The sequence below is a fragment of the Notechis scutatus genome, chromosome 2 (assembly GCF_049901735.1).
Source record: "Notechis scutatus isolate UNSWTSFEM ecotype Mainland chromosome 2, rNotScu1.2, whole genome shotgun sequence".
Lineage (NCBI taxonomy): Eukaryota > Metazoa > Chordata > Lepidosauria > Squamata > Elapidae > Notechis > Notechis scutatus.
This window is the reverse complement of record NC_142010.1, coordinates 15990111-16010542: the sequence shown is the minus strand read 5'-3', so window position 1 is coordinate 16010542 and position 20432 is coordinate 15990111. Positions and strand designations below refer to the sequence as shown.

Below are 20432 nucleotides of genomic sequence, written 5' to 3'. Positions count from 1 at the left end.
CCCCAGAGTATACACACACTGAACACAAACACTGTTTGTAGTTTAAATAGTTTTTAATCCAGTTAGAGTTTAAGCATTGTCATTCAGTCCATTAATTCATTCACAGTATTTCCATCCAGTAAGACTCACTAGTATAGTCCAAGTTAAGAGTCCTTGCAATATCTTTATCAGCCGATAAAGATATCTTCTCCTCCACCGGTTTCACTCTCCAGAGAAACAAACGCTGGATATTCAGCAAACAGTAGCAAACAATAACAGTTCAGTCACAGGCACTCACAGTCAGTAATCACAGTTAGTCGCAGCAGCACACAGTAACAGCTACAGCACACAGTTACAGTTACAGACAGCCAGTTCACAGCCAGTTAGCTTTCCAGCTTCTAATGCTTCCTTATATTGTAACTTCTAACCGCACCCTTAATCGGCTAATTGCCTGCTGCATTGTGCTTAAAGTGATAAGCACTTAAACCATGATATCTAAGTTTTATATATTTATTCACCCAAACCATATTTGGTATCAATGTTATACCTAACATACTCCCCTTTTGGGTGAAATAAATATATAATTCCTTTACAATCTTATCCCATATTTTTCACAACTCTCCTGGTGCTTACTGGCACCTTGGGCTTTAGTAAAATTATCAGCTAAATTGTCCTCCGACATACAGTACTCTAGCTGAATCATCTTACTTCTTACAGATTGTCTCACGTTTAGGTATCTTAGATCTGTATGTTTGCTCCTTGTTTTTACTCCAATATTTGTGGCCATTTGAATTGCTGCCTGATTATCTTCATGTATAATTATAGGATAATCTACAGTTATACCTATATCAATTAACATTTGTTTATACATTATTAACTCTGTACATAACAATGATAAACAGGAGAATTCTGCCTCCATAGTAGACAAACTTATATGCTGTTGTCTTATTGACTTCCAGCCTATTAATGTCTTACCCAGCATTATGGCTGTTCCTGAAGTCGACTTTCTAGTGTCTCTTTCTGATGCAAAGCTAGCATCTGCATAAGCACTCAAAATTAATTCACCCTTTGGTTCTAAATACAATGAATAATTCATTGTCTTTTTAAGATATCTTAATATCCTCTTAGCTGCAATCCAGTGTCTTTCACATGGTGCAGAATTGAATCTAGCCAACTGATTCACGCAGTACGAAATATCTGGTCTAGACCAATTACTAATATAACTCAAACTACCAATTAAAGATTGATAAATCACCTTATCAAACTCAGGGCTTTGTTCATCAGTGTTGCTAAACTCCTGACTCATTGGAGTCTTAGCTGGCTTACAAAGCTCCATATTGTAATCTTTTAGCAATTTGCTTATCTTATCTTCCTGAGATATCTTAAAACCTTTCCTTGTTTTCTTTATATTCAAACCGAGATACTTCTTTATCTCCCCTAATTGCTTGATCTTTATTCTCTTTCCTAATGATGCTATTATTTTATTTGCTTCATCATTAGTTTCAGTTATCAATGCAATGTCATCTGTGAATAGTAATAATAATGATACTTTCCCATTTGTCTCCCTCTTAAACAGACATGGATCGGCTAAACCAGCTTTAAATCCTATATTGTCTAGTTCCTTTACAATATACTGGTTCCATTCATAGCCTGATTGTTTAAGACCATAGAGGCTTTTCTTTAACAACCAACAATCATTATTATCCTTATTTTCACTTTTAATACCAACAGGTTTTTTCATATAAATAGTATGTTTTAATGGGGCGTGCAAGTAAGCAGTTTCCACATCTAGATGGTTAACTATATAGTTTTTACTAGCTGCCCACACTAAAGCTGCTCTCAAGGTTGCTGCCTTAAGACTAGGTGCAAACACCTCATCGTAGTCATTAGCATTCTGCCTAAAACCTTGGGCTACTAACCTTGCCTTATGGATTAAATTACCATCCTTATCTATTTTTACCTTAAATATCCATTTGCAGCCAATGGATTTCTTTCCTACAGGTAATTTGGCATTTTCATACACCTTCATATCTCTTAATGAATTCAGTTCCTTATTCATTGCTGCATACCATTTTTCTTTTTCCTTATTAGGATACTTTTTAATTTCTTCAACAGAATTAGGAACTTGATTAATCTGGCACACTGTGTTAGCCTGGTACCTATCAGGCGGTCTAGATATACGTGTAGTTCTTCTGGGAATTACAGGGCTTACAGGAGGACTTTGTTGAACTACTACCTGTTCATCTTCCTCATCCTGTTCAGCTATTGAATCTGTTTCTTCCTTTATGGGCACTATTTCATCCTGTATTTGACTCTTTACTTTATTTTTAAAGTTACAGGGATAACTAATGGGATTTCGATAGGATTCAATAATTACATCTTTATTGGCATCCTGTTCTAATTTCTCCCATCCTTCATGTTCTAGAAATTGGGCACTAGCACTACATAACACTTTAGATGTGCCTTTCTCCCAAAATCTATATGCCCTATGGTTTGCCTGATAACCAACGAAGAAAAATCTTTTAGCTCTATGTTGCCCTTTTTTCTGAGTTGTGCAGGAATATGCACCCATGCTGGTGCACCAAATGTGTGCAGGTAACTTAGATCAGGTTTCCTGCCATGCCATCTGGTGAATGGTATTTCACCTGTTGTTGTATTAACAACGTTGTTCAATATGTTATTAGCACACATTGTAGCCTCCCCCACAAAGAATCAGGTAACCCAGAATCATTTAACATTGTTCTAACCATTGCCTGTAGTGTTTGGCCTCTTCTTTCAATAAAAGCGTTATGTTCTGGCCTGTATGGAGCAGACTTCTTATGCTCTATTCCAGCTACCTTAAGTCTGTTCTGGAATTTGTTATTAATAAATTCCGTACCATTATCTGTCACCAGGGTTATCAGTTGACGTTTAGACTTTCTTTCAGCAAACCTAAGCCAATTGAAAAAATGTTGATATGTTTCAGTTTTGCTTTTCATTAAATAGCAAAACCCATATCTAGAATAATGGTCCATAATGCTCAGTATATATCTAGCACCCCCATACTGGGTTTCTTTGGACCTATTATGTCTGCAAATACTACTTCTAAAGGTTCTTTTGTTTTGAAACCATTTAGCCTATTTGCAGGCAATACTTTGCTCTTATCTTCACAGCAAACATTACAACGCAAATATTTATCACAATGTTTTAACCTTATTCCTTCAGATAACTCAACTGTACGTTTTAGCATTTTAAAATTTACATGCCCCAAACGCCTATGCAATAAATGGATACATTCTTCATGAGGCTTTATATTATTAAATACAGTTTGAGCCTCCCCTTTCTTACTATTATCTAATACATATAATGTTCCATTTAAAGCTGCAGTTACCCTTTTGTTATCTTTTTCAATTATGCAATTATTATCCTTAAAAGTAATTACATAACCTAATTTATCTAATACCCTTACTGAAAGCAAATTAAACTTTAGTTGCGGTACATACAACATTTTTATATCCTGGTTTATGTACGGACAACGTGCAAAACCTTGACCTTTCGCTTTCAGGTTCCAGCCGTTAGCAAGAGATATATGTTGAGAGCTTGTAGACATTTTTATAAATTTTGTCTTATCTCTTGTGATGCAGTGGGATGCGCCACTGTCAACCACCCATAAATTATTCTTCACATCAGAGTTGCTAAACGTGGCTAGTTCAAATGCTTTCTTTGGCTTTTTTACATTCTGGCTTTTTCTCTTTTTGCAAAATCTTGCCAAATGTCCTCTGCCTCCACAATTAAAACACTTTTTAATTGTGTATGCTGTTGAAGATAAATTCTCTTCTTCCAGGTGCTTTACTTTGCTTTGCTGGTTTCTTTCAAGCCTTGAAGATAATTTCTCTTCTTTCTTATCTTCTCTCAGCTCGTCACGCTCACGCCTTCTTCTGGCTTCTTCTAGTAGCCTGCCTGTAATCTCGGTTAATGAGAGGCTTTCTTTTGGCAATACTTCTAACGAAGTTACATAGTCATCATAGCTTTGATCTAATGAAGATAATATTATGTAGACTTTTGCAGTTCATTAAATATAAGCTCTTTTTCTTGCAAATCTTGAAAAATGCTCTTCATACAGTTTAAATGAACTAACATATCTCCATTCCTCTGAAGATGCGTTCGAAAAAGCTTCCGTGTAAGATTTATATGTGCTCCTACACTGTCCCGAACATAAATCTTCCTGAGGTTCTCCCAGCAGTTTGCAGCATTTTCTTCTCCACGAATATGGACAAGCTGCTGATCACAGAGAGTCAGTCCTATGATGCATAAAGCCTGCTCATTCTTCAGTTTAAAGTCTTGTAACTTTTCTTTATCATCATCATTAGCAGGATCCCATCTACTCACATCTGGTGGGTTTGCTATAATGTCCCACAATCCTTCTCTGCGTGAAGTAAACTACATTTCATTGACCATGAAACATAGTTTGTTCCATCCAGCCTGGATATCATGGACAGTTGTGACAAATTTACTTGTGCCATTGCTCTTCAGATATTTTGACTATTTTAAACTAATTAAAACAGTTTGTTTTTACAGTAATGTGCAACTCACACCAACTCTCTCTGCTATATCCTGGTTAGTTAGACTATGCTGCTGGGCCCATAACCAATGTTAGGGTTTTGGAATTAACCCCTAGAAGAGTATTGCAGCAGTAGTCAAGCCAGGAAGCCAAACGAGAGTGGAAGGGCCCCAGAGTATACACACACTGAACACAAACACTGTTTGTAGTTTAAATAGTTTTTAATCCAGTTAGAGTTTAAGCATTTTCATTCAGTCCATTAATTCATTCACAGTATTTCCATCCAGTAAGACTCACTAGTATAGTCCAAGTTAAGAGTCCTTGCAATATCTTTTATCAGCCGATAAAGATATCTTCTCCTCCACCGGTTTCACTCTCCAGAGAAACAAACGCTGGATATTCAGCAAACAGTAGCAAACAATAACAGTTCAGTCACAGGCACTCACAGTCAGTAATCACAGTTAGTCGCAGCAGCACACAGTAACAGCTACAGCACACAGTTACAGTTACAGACAGCCAGTTCACAGCCAGTTAGCTTTCCAGCTTCTAATGCTTCCTTATATTGTAACTTCTAACCGCACCCTTAATCGGCTAATTGCCTGCTGCATTGTGCTTAAAGTGATAAGCACTTAAACCATGATATCTAAGTTTTATATATTTATTCACCCAAACCATATTTGGTATCAGTGTTATACCTAACAACAACTCTATTACAGAAATCGTATTTTTTACAGTCAAGTTTAGATCGATTTACATTGAGTTTTAAACGGTTGTTCGTGTGCATATTATTGCGATTAAAACAGACAAAGTCAGAAAACGGCAAAAGGCTTCTACTGACACAATAATTCTCTAATTATTAACAAATCAGTCTTTTGAAAAACAACATAATAACCATAGATCTCTATTTGGTGGTGAGCCAATAGAGCAAGTAACCCTTTCCTTGCCTGAGGTAGTTTTCTCTGAAAGTGGATGTTGCTTCCACGTCATCAAAGAAGCCACTTAGAGAAAATGAATTAATTGCTTAACCTTAAAAAAAAAATAGCTATCCAGCTTTCTTTTCATTTCTTTTATTTATTTCATTTATTAAAGTATATAATACCAAAGTTACTCCCAAGCCTCTGAGGTGTGGTACTTAAAATATATTGCTAGTAGAATAAACTCAATCACAGCATGTGAGAAGAATCTTAGTGGTGGATAAAAAGATTTCAGCTTCTGAGTTTGGAATTTATACAATTTTTTCTTTAAAATTGGGGCATATTATTATTGATTTAAATTTAAAGCTGTGGAAAATTCAAAACCAAAATTCAGTCTGTTAGAAGAAAACAAAGCTTCAATTAAAGACATATTGGATTGTACAACTTATATTAAGATTTAACATGTCTATTATTGGAAGGTCCATTTTCCAAGAAAGAGAGAAATTAGTATCTTGGACTCCACATTGGGATCCATATATTAAAATACCATATTTCCTGTGCAATCAGGATTTCAAACTTATGTATATTATAATATAATATGGCTCCTTATTTGAGCAAAACATTTCATTTCAGATCGAAATATGTGGTAAATTGTATGGGTTATATAGAAATGATTTACATTCTTTATTCTTATTATTTATACTTATATTATACTTAATTTTTCTTGCATTGTTTTTTTTATCGCAGACTTATAAATGTTCCATTTTCTACATTATGCACTTTGATATGACTTAATGGCTAATCAACAATAAATTATCGTAGTATGTTCATGGGAACCAGGTTGCAGTTATTAAAAGCTAATAATTTGGGCTGGCTCTGACCCCCAATATAATACAGCATTCTTCATTGCTTTTTCAGATCAGGATTGAAACTACTTCAGAGGCTCTGAGTGATAAAAGCCAATTCCCTTTTTTCCACCTGTTGCTCCCCAAAGAAGGGATCCAGTACCCAGCAATTGTCCAACTGCTCCTCTACTTCAGATGGACCCTGATTGACCTCTTTGCTTTAGACACAGAGAAGGGAGAGGATTTCATGAGGACTTTCCCTCCTCTGCTTCTCAGAAAGGGAATTTGTGCGGTTATATCTCAACAATTCTCAACAACTGGACATACAGTGCCTCTCAGGGCTGCCCTCTGTAAGTGGAAACAAGTCAATGTCTTTGTTCACTTCATAAAACATGATTCCATTTCAGACAGAATTCTTCCTTTCCATTTAATAATTGAAGATTTGCCAGGACCCATTGAAGTCTGGATCATGACAGTCTTGGGTTTTGGGTTGATTAAAAAGGGCAAATTTTTGAAATACGTCCATAGTGTTTGGAAATTTTCTTATCAGGAGAGCAAAAGGCCCAAAGAGTATGCCTTTGAGCCCTACTTCCTTATGGAACCCCAATTTCAAGATCATTATTTCCACTGTTCTTTTTCAAAATGTGCCTTTTCTGTCAAAGGCCGGAAAAGATACACCCAGAAAGCCCCACTGGAGACCCAGTGGAAATGGAACAGGATGCGGATCCCATATTCTAAACATTATTCCAGTTTCATGAAGATTCTGGCCCGTGCCTTGAAGACTGCATATTCTTCCAGATGGAGGAAGAGAAGGAAGGGGTTCCAAGAGAGATTGGGGACTCCAAGGCGGCAGGTAAGCAGTATTGACGAGGATCCCTCGAACTTAGTTACTCTTTCAGAAGTAGATGCAGAAGAATCATCTGAAACTGTTTGTGATACAAATGGGCAAAAGTTTTAACCAATTTATTCACTCAGAGATAATGTTCCAGAGTGGGCATCACGACAAATATATTTGGATAATCCTATCTGTTAGATTTAGTGAACATTTGACATTACAGGCTTGATCTCTTGAAATGATATCAATATATTTAGATTTATCTAGTTTCACATAAGTAAATCCACTGTGTAGGAATTTTGATATTAATCCAATGGACAGAAAAGTGTGGAAACATATTGTCTTGGATGACACTTGAACCAACATCCAGTGAGATGAGAGCAGCCAATTCATGGATGGAGAGATATTACTCAGTCATCCAGGCCTTAGTCAGCCCTTGGAAGGGAAGAGGCAAGTGTTGTGGTCTGCCAGCGGCCTGCAGAGCTGGCAGCAGTCAGACAGTGGGGAGGAATAGGGGCCCATCCTGGAGCACGGGGAAGGCTCGGACAAGGGATCTGCATTTGACACAGAGATGAGGCAAGGGCCATCTGGGAGTTACGTGCTGACTCCGGAGCCTCCAGAATCTGACATCAGTGAGGCAGAGGAACAGTGGGAGCCTGTTCCCAGTGCGCACTTGCGCAGAGCTGCCAGAAGGCAGGAACAGTTAAGACAAAAGGGATTACTTGAGAGTAAGGTGATTGGCCCCTCCCATAAGGAGTAAGTTGGGAGTAAGGTGATTGGCCTCTCCCATAAGACATAAAGGAGGAGCAAAGGGACAGGAGCCTTTGCAGGAAGCAACTTTGTTCGTTCTGGTCAGTTTAACATCTGAAGCTCCGTGTTGACTTTGTGCTCCATTTGGCCTTGTACAGCTAATTGGCAATTTAGTCATTGGCAGCATTTCAAGGGAGATAAAGGTGGGTGCTTATCAGTCTTATCCAGAAAGACTGTGGCAGACTTCTGTTGGTCTATTCCCAAACTGTTTGGGACTCATTACGGGCTGTGAATGTATATAATTCACAGCAGTTGAAATAAAACAAAAGGTTTTTGGGACTAGCATGTGTTTGTTGCTGTCTCAGAAAGCCTTGGTCAGAACAGCAGGAGGGTGAAGATAGGGCAATCTTTACTACTGCCAGAGAAAATCTCTCTTCTTGTTTTAGTTTCAATGCGTTTACCATACTTCTCCAGGAACATCTGAGTTTTTTTGAATTTCAATGCGTTTACCATACTTCTCCAGGAACATCTGAGTTTTTTGAATTCAAGGAAATCTCTTTGGTCCACTTCCTGGAAGGATTACTGCGATATGTTCGACATGGGCCTCCCCTTGAGGAACGCTGAGAAGATGTTTCTGGTCCACAATAAGATGGTGTGGACAGCTCTGGGGGCACCTCATTGCACCCATATTAGTGCTGCTCCCATTACCATTTCACAAAGGAGCAGCTTACAGCCAGAAGAAATGTAGAAATCTGAGACAGAGGAATTTTAACTCTTAACATGTTCCAACAGGACAAAATTATAAAATGGTTCAAGCTGTTCTCCAGACGAGTGATCAATTATTTTTTTTGTTGAAATAAATAAAAGGTGTCTGGAAGATTTCTTGGAGGAATTAGTGTGTTAGCAAGATAGAAATACAGAAGGAATGTATGGGACAACCTTGATGTCCTCATTTCTAAATTCATTTTATCCAAGCTGCTATGGCAATAAGTTTCTTGTTATTTACATTACTCTTTCTTAAGGGCAGCAACACTACATGGTAGGGAGGTAACTTGAGTCTTGCTAGTCATTAATATTCATGCTCCCATCATCTTTTAAATATGCATATGTATGGTCATGTTTTCCTCTTTTCTTGAAATGTAGAAATATAAGTGCATTATTTTGTCCATAGGAGTTCCTCCCATTATTTTCAGGAGGGAAATTCCTCCAGTGGACACAGAATAAATAAGAACTGCAGTGAGCCTGGATTATTGGCTTTTGGGGCTTTTTGGGGTCTTGCATTTGATTCCACAGAAACTGGTATCAACAGGGATTCACAATTTTTGACCCTCCTCATCCTCCTCCTCCCCATTCTCTTCCTCCTTCCCCCTCCCACTCCTCCTTCTGTCCCTCCTTCCACTTCCTCCTCCTCCCCTTCTTCATCCTCCCCTTACTCCCTCTCCCCTTTTCCTCCTTCTTCTCCCCCTCCTTCCTTCTGGCCTTCCCATCCCTCCCCTTCTCTTCATTCCCCTCTTTCTCCTCCTCCTCCTCTCCCTCCTCATCAGCAAAGAGAAACCATTCTCTGTCTCCACCGCATCCAGGCAACCCTGAAAAGCCTCTGAGAACCAGGCAAAAGTGCACCTCATTATTGCATGTCTTTTAGAGGTTCTGTACAGGATCATGGTCCCCTCATGCAAGTCCCAGGGGGTCTGTAGGCCTTACAAGACCCTACCTCATTTCTTCTGCTGCTAGGATAACTTGTAAGAAGGTGCAAAGAGGAAAGAACTGAAGAGGAAATGCTTGTCATTATTATTGTTCTTATTATCTTTAATGCTTTTGGCATGTGACCATAATAAATGTTGAATTGAATTGAATGGCTCTTTGGACCTGATTCCTTCAGGATCCTTCATTACTCCTGCAAACTCTTGAATGACCAGACTGTCCCACAGGGGTTCCTGTCTGCCCTCTTGTGTGACCACTTCACAGGGGGGGTAGCAGGAGACCCCAAAGCAATGGGATTGTTGTCATGGTAGGAGAGGTCTATTTTGACCCTCCCCCCTCTGGATCCCCCTCCTCAGCCAGGACACCCACAACAGTGAAAAGCAGCTCTTGAATCCCATAGAGAAGATACAGTTGGATCTGTCCTTCGTCCATCCACACCCCACACAGCCTGCCAAATAAAGAAACACATACGGGAACCTGAGGGACTTTGTAAGCGCCTCCTAATATGGACCTCTGGATGAGGATGTCCCTGCCACTGCATCAAGAGGAGCCAAAGGAGATTTTCTTTCTTTCCTTTCCTTTCCTTTCCTTTCCTTTCCTTTCCTTTCCTTTCCTTTCCTTTCCTTTCCTTCTTTCCTTTCCTTTCCTTTCCTTTCCTTTCCTTTCCTTTCCTTCTTTCCTTTCTTTCCTTCCTTCCTTCCTTCCTTCCACAATCATCATTGGAAACATGGGCTTCTCCAGTAGAGAGCATGTCCAGCAAGGCAGCTGAAGGGCCAAGTGTATTCTGATAGGTATCAGGGAGGTTGTGGCCAAGTGTGAGATTGTGCAGCAGCTGGGGATTCTTAGTGACCAATTGAATGGCAAAAATACACCATATAGTATATTAAAGTCACTAATAGAGAAACTCATTTACAAAAAATGCTCATGTTATTATTATATCATCATGAAAAGAAACAAAAAAATCCTTTTTTTTTTCAATTTAATCCTCTTTATCTCAGCTGACTTGAGCCCCAAGCCAACTCTGATCCAAACCCAGAGGCAAATGAGAGTTACCCATCCCCTTGACATTTGAATGAGTGTTGAGAAGGTGGGATGGAGATAGTTTTCCACCAGAGTGAAGAGCCACAAACACACCATTATTTGTAGAAGGACTAATTTTTGTCTGGCCCCGAAAGGGGATTCAGAATAATTCAATCATTAAAACAGAACATCATAAAGGGAAGAGGCTTCTTTTAATTTGAGAAACATTTACCAATTCTTTAAAAAACTCGTTTGTTTCTATAAGGATCAGGAAGTGTATATTAATGAGGGGTTATAAAAATATAGAACTGGGCTGGCCAGGGCCACGACAACCATTTCAATCACTACTTTAAACAAAAGCATTCACGTGATGGACTCAAGTTTGGATGGAGAGAGGAAAATAATCCGGAGTTGTTACGGTTTTTATTCCGTCCCATCTTTGGATTTCAGTGACTTCCACAAAATAAGAGAAAAAGAGAGAAGCTTTGGAAATCCAGACCATTCAGGAAATTAGGTCCTTTAATATAGGAGTAAGTGAAATAGAAAGAAAAGAAGGAAAGTGTGAGGAATGCAAACAGGGGAATCCAGCACAGGGAATGACTTACGAATGAAACAGGCAAGAAGGAACCTGTTTGGAAGTCCTTGTTGTATGCGATCTTATGAAACTGAGGATTCTCCCAAGAAAATGGTCTCCTGGCCTGGAAGAGCTCCCCCTTCAGCCTCTCCCATCTCAGGTGGCCCAGAAGAAGCTCCGGGAATTTGGGAGGCCATTGCCTGGAGGGGATGAGATGTCCCTGGACCAAATTCTCTCATGCTCTTTTCCTTTGCACTGAGAGCACTGAGAGATCTCTTGGAGCAACCCCACCTCTGCCACTGACTGTTACCAATTGACCCAGACTTCATACTCACAAAGCACTAGAAACATGATTTTGAGGTTTTTTGGGGTGGGGTGGGGAGGGTCTCTCCCTTCAATGGCTGGGGTGAGATTTTTATTTCACAAATAGGAAAGCTTACACATTTTTTAAAGTCAAAACAAAGAGAAATTCTAAATCCTTTCAACCAGAGCAGAAAGTAATGTTAACACTATAACTATTTTAGCTATTTTCTATAAGCTGTTTGATGACCCTGTTTTCTTTCAGGTCCAATTTCACTTCATCTTCCCATCTTTCTGCATCTCAAATACTTTTGCCTAAGACTGACTTTTATCATTCTTTGCTTTTAATTGCTATATATCTCATGGATCAGACTCTAGAGCTGAACAACTTTTTCTATAGACTTTTTTTTTTGGTGTTCGCTTTTCTTCTGTCAAAGATTAAATTTTACTTTATTTTTTAAAAAACATATTTGTAAATATTCCTTCATTTTCTCTGACCCTTCCCTTCTTCTGATTCTGGGCTGCATCTGAGCAGGGTTTCTTAAAAGAAAGCAAATTTTGCATTCAAATCCTCCAGTTCTTTTTTTTCTCTTTAAACATTTTATTAATTATAGAATAAAATACAAGAATACAAAATCACATAGGAAGAAATAGGGGGTGGGGAGAAGAGGGAAGAGAAGTGAGGGTGGAGGGAGAAAAGGGGAAAAAAGCGTTGATTTCAGACTCCCTCTGTTGCAATAGAATAAAGCATTAAAATTGAACTTCCACTTTTTACTTTTCCATAAGAATAAAAGTACAGCGAGACATTACCATTAATATTAATCTGCGACGCATCACCATTCGGCATGATCACCAGCCACATATTACCAAATGGAAAAGAAGCCCCCATAGCTTTCTACTCAAAGACATTATCCAAACCGGAATGGAATTATAGCCAACTAGACAAAGAAGCGCTAGCCTCAGTCACGGAATCAAGCGATTCCACGAATATATCTATGGAAGGAAGTTTACCCTAGTCATCGACCACAAACCACTACTGGAGACAGAGCCACACCAAACATCCTGTCACCCAGAATGACATGTTGGACAGAATTCCTGGCTGCCTATGACTACAATTTAATCTACAGGCCTGGGAGGGACATTGACCATGCCGACGCACTTAGTTGATACCCCCTACCCAACCTGGATGAGAACCCAGCACCAACCACAGCCACACTCCTGATAGAGACATTTGAGGGAGCACTGGCAACAGCAACTGACATCACGAGAGCGATGGCTAAAGACAAAACTCTGGAGCACATTTTGAACTGGGTAGGGAGAGGGTGGCCTGAGAAGGAAACAGCCAAAGAGACTAAACCATTCAGAACAGATGGACAGAACTATCAATACTGAAGGGGTGCATACTTTGGGGGGATCGGGTAATAATTCCCGAAAATTTAAGGGACGATATAATGGAAATGTTGCATCTGCGGCACCCGGGAATGGTTAAAATGAAATCCCTGGCAAGGAATTATGTGTGGTGGCCAGGGATGGATAAAGAAATAGAGGCCTGGGTATCAATCTGCAAGGCCTGCCAGGAGACCAGGCCAGCATCTCCCACAGCACCCAACCACAAGTGGGAAATCCCAAGGGGACCATGGTCAAGGGTACATATCGATTTTGCGGGGCCAGTAAAGGGACACACATTTTTTATTGTAGTGGACGCATATTCTAAGTGATTGGAAGTCAGCATTATGCTTCACAACAGCAGAGGCAGTCATTAGAAATCTGAGGACACTATTTGCCACACACGGCCTGCTGGACATAATAGTATCCGACAATGGGCCCCAGTTCATGGCCACCCAATTTGAGGGATTCCTAGCATGACTGAGCTGTGCAGGTCCAGTCATGCCCATAAGAGCCCTGCCTACCTATGTGATTACGTGCGTTAGGCGGAACAGGATTGGATGGACCGGACTAGGTGGGGAGGGGTGTTAGATATTTACATACTCACCTCTGATTGGTTAGTCCGTGGTGGCAGGAATTTGAAGAGCCGTCACTGATTGTAGCTGTGAGCAGCCCTGCTGTAAAAGGAGCTGCTTGGCTGCCATCTTCAGTTCTGCAGTAGCGAAATAAACGAGTTAAGCCGATTAGAGACTCCTGCGTCTTCTCTCACCCACGACCTATCACTCATGACTGCAGAAGAATCAATGCTGCTCAAGTTGGAAGAGCATAGGTTTGCCACCTGCATCACAAAGTAGTGGACATTGCGAGAATCACCACTAAGGACAAAATGCTGGAGCGAGTTTTGAACTGGGTATGGTGGGGCTGACCAAACAAGACTGAAGGGGAAGAATTCAAACCATTTAAAAACAGACAGCTAGAACTGTCAGCATTAAGGGGGTGTTTGTTATGGGGAGACAGGGTGGATGTACCACAGCCATTAAGGGAAAGAGTTTTGAGATTGCTACATGAAGGGCACCTTGGGATAGTAAAAATGAAGGCACTAGCAAGGAGTTATATCTGGTGGGCAGGGATAGACAGAGACATTGAGACCTGGGTCGCCACATGCTCACCATGTCAGGAGTCCCGACCTGCCCTTCCCTCAGCCCCCCCTCAAGTGGGAGAGGCCCTCAGCACCATGGAGTCGCATACACATAGATTTTGCAGGACCCTTCCAGGGGCAAACATTTCTAATTGTGGTCGATGCCTACTTTAAGTGGTTGGAGGTGGTAATCATGAAATCTACAACAGCTGAGGCAACGACCAGACCTTTGCAAAAATTGTTCGCTACATACGGGCTACCCAATATACTAGTGTCGGACAATGGTCTACAATTCACAGCACAGCAATTCGAAAGCTTCCTCACCCAACTGGGGGTCAGACATGCCCCCAGGCACCGACACATCCGGTGGCAAATGGGCAAGTGGAGAGAATGGTCCGAACAACCAAAGAAATTTTTAAAAAATTAGGCCACGGTGATTGGCAAGAAAAAATCGACAAATTGCTGCTAATTCAACACATAACACCAAGCGCAGCAACTAACAGAAGCCCAGCAGAAATGCTCATGAACAGAAAATTAAGGTCCACAATGGACAGGGTCCATCCAAACTACACAAACGACACCCCTCTAGACTCCACAGGAAAGTGCAGGATGTTTGCACCGGGAGACACAGTGTACGCACACAACGGGAGGGGAAACCTGGTCCCGGCAAAAATAATCGAAAGTACAGGACCCAGATCATACAAGCTGGAGGTAGACAGGGGAAAAACATGGAACAGGCACATAGACCAACTGCGGGGCTGCGTATTTCAACCCCCAACTGAAGCTGAACAATACAACCCACCTCCAGCGACGAGACCCCGAGAATTAGAAAACCCACAAAGGCACATAACAGTAAGGGCGACCCCAAACAGGATAGCGGAGGACTTATCTGGGGGTTGAGGAATCCAGTGTAGTAATTCTGAGGCCCCTGGCTCAACAGAAACTGCCACGCCCCAGGAAACTTTTGAGGCATTTCCAAGGGCAGAGTTTGGAGCAGTGGTGGACCTGTCCGTTCAGGCTGCCGCCTCGGGAACAACTGAACCGCACAGGCCCAGTCGCACCCACAGAAGCCCTGCCTACCTGAAGGACTACATCTGCCACATGTGCAGTGATTGGTCAGCCTGAACTAAGAGGGAAGGGGTGTTAAATATGCAGAGGGGTGTTACATATATGCAGAGCGGAATCCAGTGTCAGACTCCACTCATTGGTTCAGCCGCTGGTGGGAAGATTGAGTTCCATCAGTGGCTGGAATGTTGGACAGCACTGGCTATAAAAAGCCGGTGCTGGCTGTGTTCATTTGCTTTTGTTTCTGGATTGTAACTAAAGAGTTTCTTGCATTCCTGAGTCCTGCTCCTTCCTCATCCGTGCCCATTCAACACTATTCCTATTACTATTCCTACTCTACTCTACTCTACCCTACCCTACCCTACCCTACTCTATTTTTTTAGTGGATCAAATTTCAAATCATTCAAAAAATTATTCTAGAAATATGAAAACAAATGCTCTGTAATGCTCACGTCTTCCAAAGTGGCATAAATATTAAGGTGAAAGGATGTAGGAGACTCTCCTTAATCATCTACTTCAACTTTCTTGTGAAGCGTGCAGGGATCCAACATCCTGGAGAGACATTCATCCACCCTCATTTTTAAGGAGAGACAATCACCTTAGGGCAGTCCCTTCCATTGGCAAAGACATCTTGCCACTGAGAAATTCTTACCAAAGTTCAATTGAAATCTGCTTCCTTGAAATTTTACCCCATTGTCTATGATATTTTGGAGTTGTCTTTGACAGTAATTGTTTCGGTAATTCCCTATTAGGAGAATGAGCGCATACAGGGAGATGTATTTGACAGAAGTGTTGAATAATACACACACAGCACACAGATACATTGTACAGTAAATGTAGGTTTTTACTTTCAGAAACGTTAAGCAAAGTTCAAACACAGTCCAAAGTCATTCACAGGTTAAATCAGTCAGTTTTCAGTCCAGGGATAATCCAATAACAAAGTTCAGTGTCAAAAACAGTTCAGTATCAGACTTACATCAAATCCAGGAATAACAGTCAATTAGGAAAAATGGAGGAATGGCAATACTCTCCAACAGAAGGAAAACAGAGTTACTCACACTCTCTTCTGAGACTAAGACTAAACAACCCAGGTTTCTGGCTCCATCTTATGGCCATTTGAGAAACCACACCCAACTACAGTTTTTGCATTTTCTTAAAGATACAGTATTAAAATGTTTATCCTGGTTTATATATTTTCAACCCAAATAGCTGTTAAGTGGCTTACATTCCTAACAGTAATATACTTATTTTAATTGTTAATATGGGTCATCAAATTAATTCTGGGCAGCCTTAATATGTGTGTGTGTGTGTGTGTGTGTGTGTGTATGCTTTCTTTTGATTCACTGGGATTTTCTTTATGTAGTACATATTTACCGTGTCTCAGTATTGTATATTGTATCCTTGTACACTTTAACCTGATTTCCAGGCGACAGGCCCAAATATGCTGCTTATTTAAGAGTTTACAGAGGTGTGTATTGTATGCCCAGTAAATAAATAAATGAAATTTGCATCCTGCTAAAAGTTTTATGCATTTATTAAATTTTTATACTGCCCGTATTACCATCAAGTGACTCTGGGGCGGCTTACAGTATCATAAAAGCAATGTAAATGATGAAAATAGAAATATTAACACATCAAGTCTTAAAATGGAAAGAGTTAACACTGAAGAAAGGATCAGCAGGAAAAGCACTGGTGGAGGTGGGGGTCTAATCTATTAGTCACTTCCAGAATGAGTCACCCTCATCTGGGCACCAAGCCAGTTGGAGAGCCAAGTTTTTAGACCATTTAGGAAGGTCAAGAGGGAGGGGGCAGATCTAACTTCTAGGGGGATGACATTCCAAAAAATGGGAACCATGGCAGAAAAGGCTCTTCTGGACCCCACTAGTTACAATTCCTTGGCTGACAAGAAGTGCAGCATGCCCCTTCTGGCACGAGTTGGGCAGGCCAATCCCATTGGGGTGAGGCAGTTCCTCAGATACCATAGACCTGTGTTGGTGAACCTTATGGCACATGTGCCAGTAGTAGCACGCTAAGCCCTCTCTGGGCACGAGCCATCACCCCAGATCAGCTCCGCCGTGCATGTGTGTGTGGCTCTCGCCGGCCATCTGGTCTTCAAGTCTCTGCATGGGGGTTGGGCACATGCAGGAGATGAGGGACATGTGTACATGTGGTGGCATGGCGCATGCTTTGGGATGTACGTGCATGTATGGACGAGGAGTGGGGTGCATGCACGTGGATGTGCACACCTGCATGGGGGATGCGTAGGCATTGCATTTTGCCAATGTGCATGCATGTGCTTTGGGCACTTAGTGCTGAAAAGGTTACCCATCACTGACCTATATGGTCTCTCTCACGTGTGGATCCTGTGATGTGAATTAAGGTTACTATTTACGAAGCTCATCCCACAGTCTATGCATTTGTAGGGATTCTCCCACGTGGATCTCTTTATGGGAAATAAAGGATCCATTTTCACGGAATGTCTTTCCCCTTTCTAGGCATTTTTGTGGTCCCGTCCCCACCCCCCCGTGGATCCTTTTATGAATATCAAGGGTTCCATTTTCACAGAAGCTCTTAATATGACTTTTCCCTTGTGTGGATTTTATAATGGGATGAAGATTACTGCTGCACCAGAAACTGTTTCCACATTCAGGACATACGTAGGGTTTCTGTCCTCCGTGGATCATTTTGTGAGAAATTAGTGAAGAGTTTTGACTAAAACTCTACACTGAGTAGATCCTTCTATGTGATCCGGCCAGCGATGTGGTTGGATCTGGCCTGCCCTGGAAACTATAAGGGGCTGACCCACGTTGCTTCGGCCCAGTCCACTCTATCCTGGCATGCACACAGGAGGTGCAAGGCACACAAAGGCACACAGGCCCAGTCTACCCCATCCCATCAGGTGCGCATGCATACAGGAGGCAGCAGTCAAAACTGGGCACAAAGGTGAAAGGCCAGGTGAAGAGATGAAGAGGCTGTGTGTGTGAAGGCCAGGTGAAGAGGCTGGGTGGGGCAAGGCCAACAAGCTGCAGCTGTTGCCAAGCAGAGTGAAGCATAGCGGCCAGTCTCCATGTGCTTGCCACAAGTGCGGCACATAGGAGGCGGCATGTATGTGTAGGGACTTGTGGCAAGCATGTGGAGACTGGCCGCTATGCTTCACTCTGCCCGACAACAGCTGCAGCTTGTTGGACTCGTCCTGTCCTGGCCTCTCGCCCAGCCTCACCTCGCCTCTTCACCAGCCTTGCCCAGCGGTGGCACTGGCAGCAGACTTGAGGTGGTAAACAGATGCTCACTCAGGGAAGCGGGGCTGGGCTGTGGGATCCCAGTGCTCAAGGGCTGGACCATCCCAGGTCAGCCACACCCAGTGAGCAGCATCAAGCTGGCCACGCCCACGCAATCAGACACATTCAGTGAGTAATATCAAGCTGGCCACTCCCACCTGGCTCCCCAAGGTCAACCACAGCCCTGATGCGGCCCTCTGTAAAATTGAGTTTTGACGTTCCTGTTCTATGGGAAGAAAGGTTTCTGCTTGTATTGAAGCTCTTTTCATACTCCAGGAAATTATACGATTTCTCCTGTGTGTAAATTTTTATATAAGAAATAAGGTTGATTCCTGACTGAAGCTCTTTCCATACTCCATGGATTTATAAGGTTTCTCTTCATGTGAATTGTAAGGGATTCATTTTCACTAAAGTGTTTTCCGCACTCTGTGTACTTATATGGTTTCTCCCAAGTAGAACCTTTTATGGGAGATCAGTTGACTGTTTTCACTAATGCATTCCCCACATTCCATGCATCAACATGGCTTCTCTCTGATGTATATTCTTTTATGGGAAATAAGGTCACAGTTCCAAAACAGGACGCATGCTCAGTTTCTTCCCTCTCCTCAGGCAAAATGGGGTGAGAGCATGCTCAGTTCCACACTGAAGTTGGAAAGCTACCAGGCCTTCCAGTAGGTACAGAGGGTGCCCCCTGGTGGCCTCCCTGCATTCTGCAGGGAGGCATTCCATGGGCAGAGAGAAAAGAGGAAAGAGCTTTTCCTTCATAAAATGTAATTTTGCTTCTCCGTGTTGGTCTGTGGAGACATATATTGATAAATTGAAATAACTAGGCATGAAAACTAATTGAATAGGTATAGAATAGGTGGTGCCTAGTTCAAAAGCAGTAACCATGAGAAGGATCCTGGACAGTGGTGTATTAACCATTAAGCAGACTAAGTGCTTAGGGCACCGGGCCCAAAGGGGGCACCACAAAAACTTTTATATAGCCTAATCTTGGCTTCGTTTGTATGGTATGTACAAAAGAGGGGGGGGGCACCAAGATTTGTCAGTGCTTAAGGGCACCAGAGAGCCTTAATCCTCCACTGATCCTGGATTTCTAGTGGACAATCACTTAAATATGAGCCAGTGGTGTGCAGTAGCTGCCAAAAAAGCTAATACAACTCTTGGTTGTATAAACCAAGGCATAGAATCAAGATTACATGAAGTGTTTGTACTGCTTTCTATTGCCTAGGTAATATCACGCTTCGAATATTGCATCCAGTTATTGGTTGACACAATCTAGAAAGGATGCCGAGACTCTAAAAAGAGTAGAGAGAAGAACAACAAAGATAAGGGAACTGAAGGCTAAAACATACAAACAATGGTTGCAGGAATTGGGTATGTTTAGTCTAGTGAAAAGGATAGAGGTGACACGATAGCAGGATCCCAGTATTTGAGGACTGCCACAGAGAAGGGGGGGGGGAGTTCAACCTATTCTCAAAACACCTGAAGGAAGGACAAGCAATGGATGGAAACTAATCAAGGAGAGAAGCAATATAACAACCAAGCTCGGAGAGCACCAAGGACCCACGTTCCAGTTCTAGGGCTACCATTGTAAAGTCCTGTCTTCTGCCCATATTTCCACTTGAAATGGGTATGGTACTCTAACTAGGCCCTTTCTTGATGGCCTAACAGATGGGCTGACACATTTTAGATAAAAGTGATTCCTAAAATAACCCTGGACCATTCTGAATTGGCTTTGTAGGTAATAATCCACACCTTAAATCAAGAATGACAGCCTGTAGACCAGGGATGTCAAATTTAATCGCATCACGGGATGTATTGTGATGTTTTTTGCCTTTACAGAGCTGGGGTGGGTGTGGCTTGTATGTGACGTATCCGGCCCATGGGGCACCAGTTTGACAAGCCTGCTGTAGACTGACCCTCAACTTCCAAGAATCATCATTCAAGCAAAAGCTGGTTGCACTTGCTAACAATCTAGCCAAGGTGTTTTTCAACCTTGGCCATGTTAAGATATGTGAACTACAAGTCCCAGAATTCCCAGCCAGTCCAGAATTTAACTCTGAGCTGTCTGGGAATTGTTGTTCCCACATGTTAAAAGCAGCCA

At 41.7% G+C, this 20432-nt stretch overlaps 1 long non-coding RNA gene across 1 annotated transcript in view; it reads right to left on the bottom strand.

The window, feature by feature from the left end:
• LOC148131833 (uncharacterized) overlaps positions 1-20432 on the bottom strand; it is a 501829-nt gene that overhangs the window by 209744 nt on the left and 271653 nt on the right. The gene's annotated exons all lie outside the window — the stretch shown is intronic.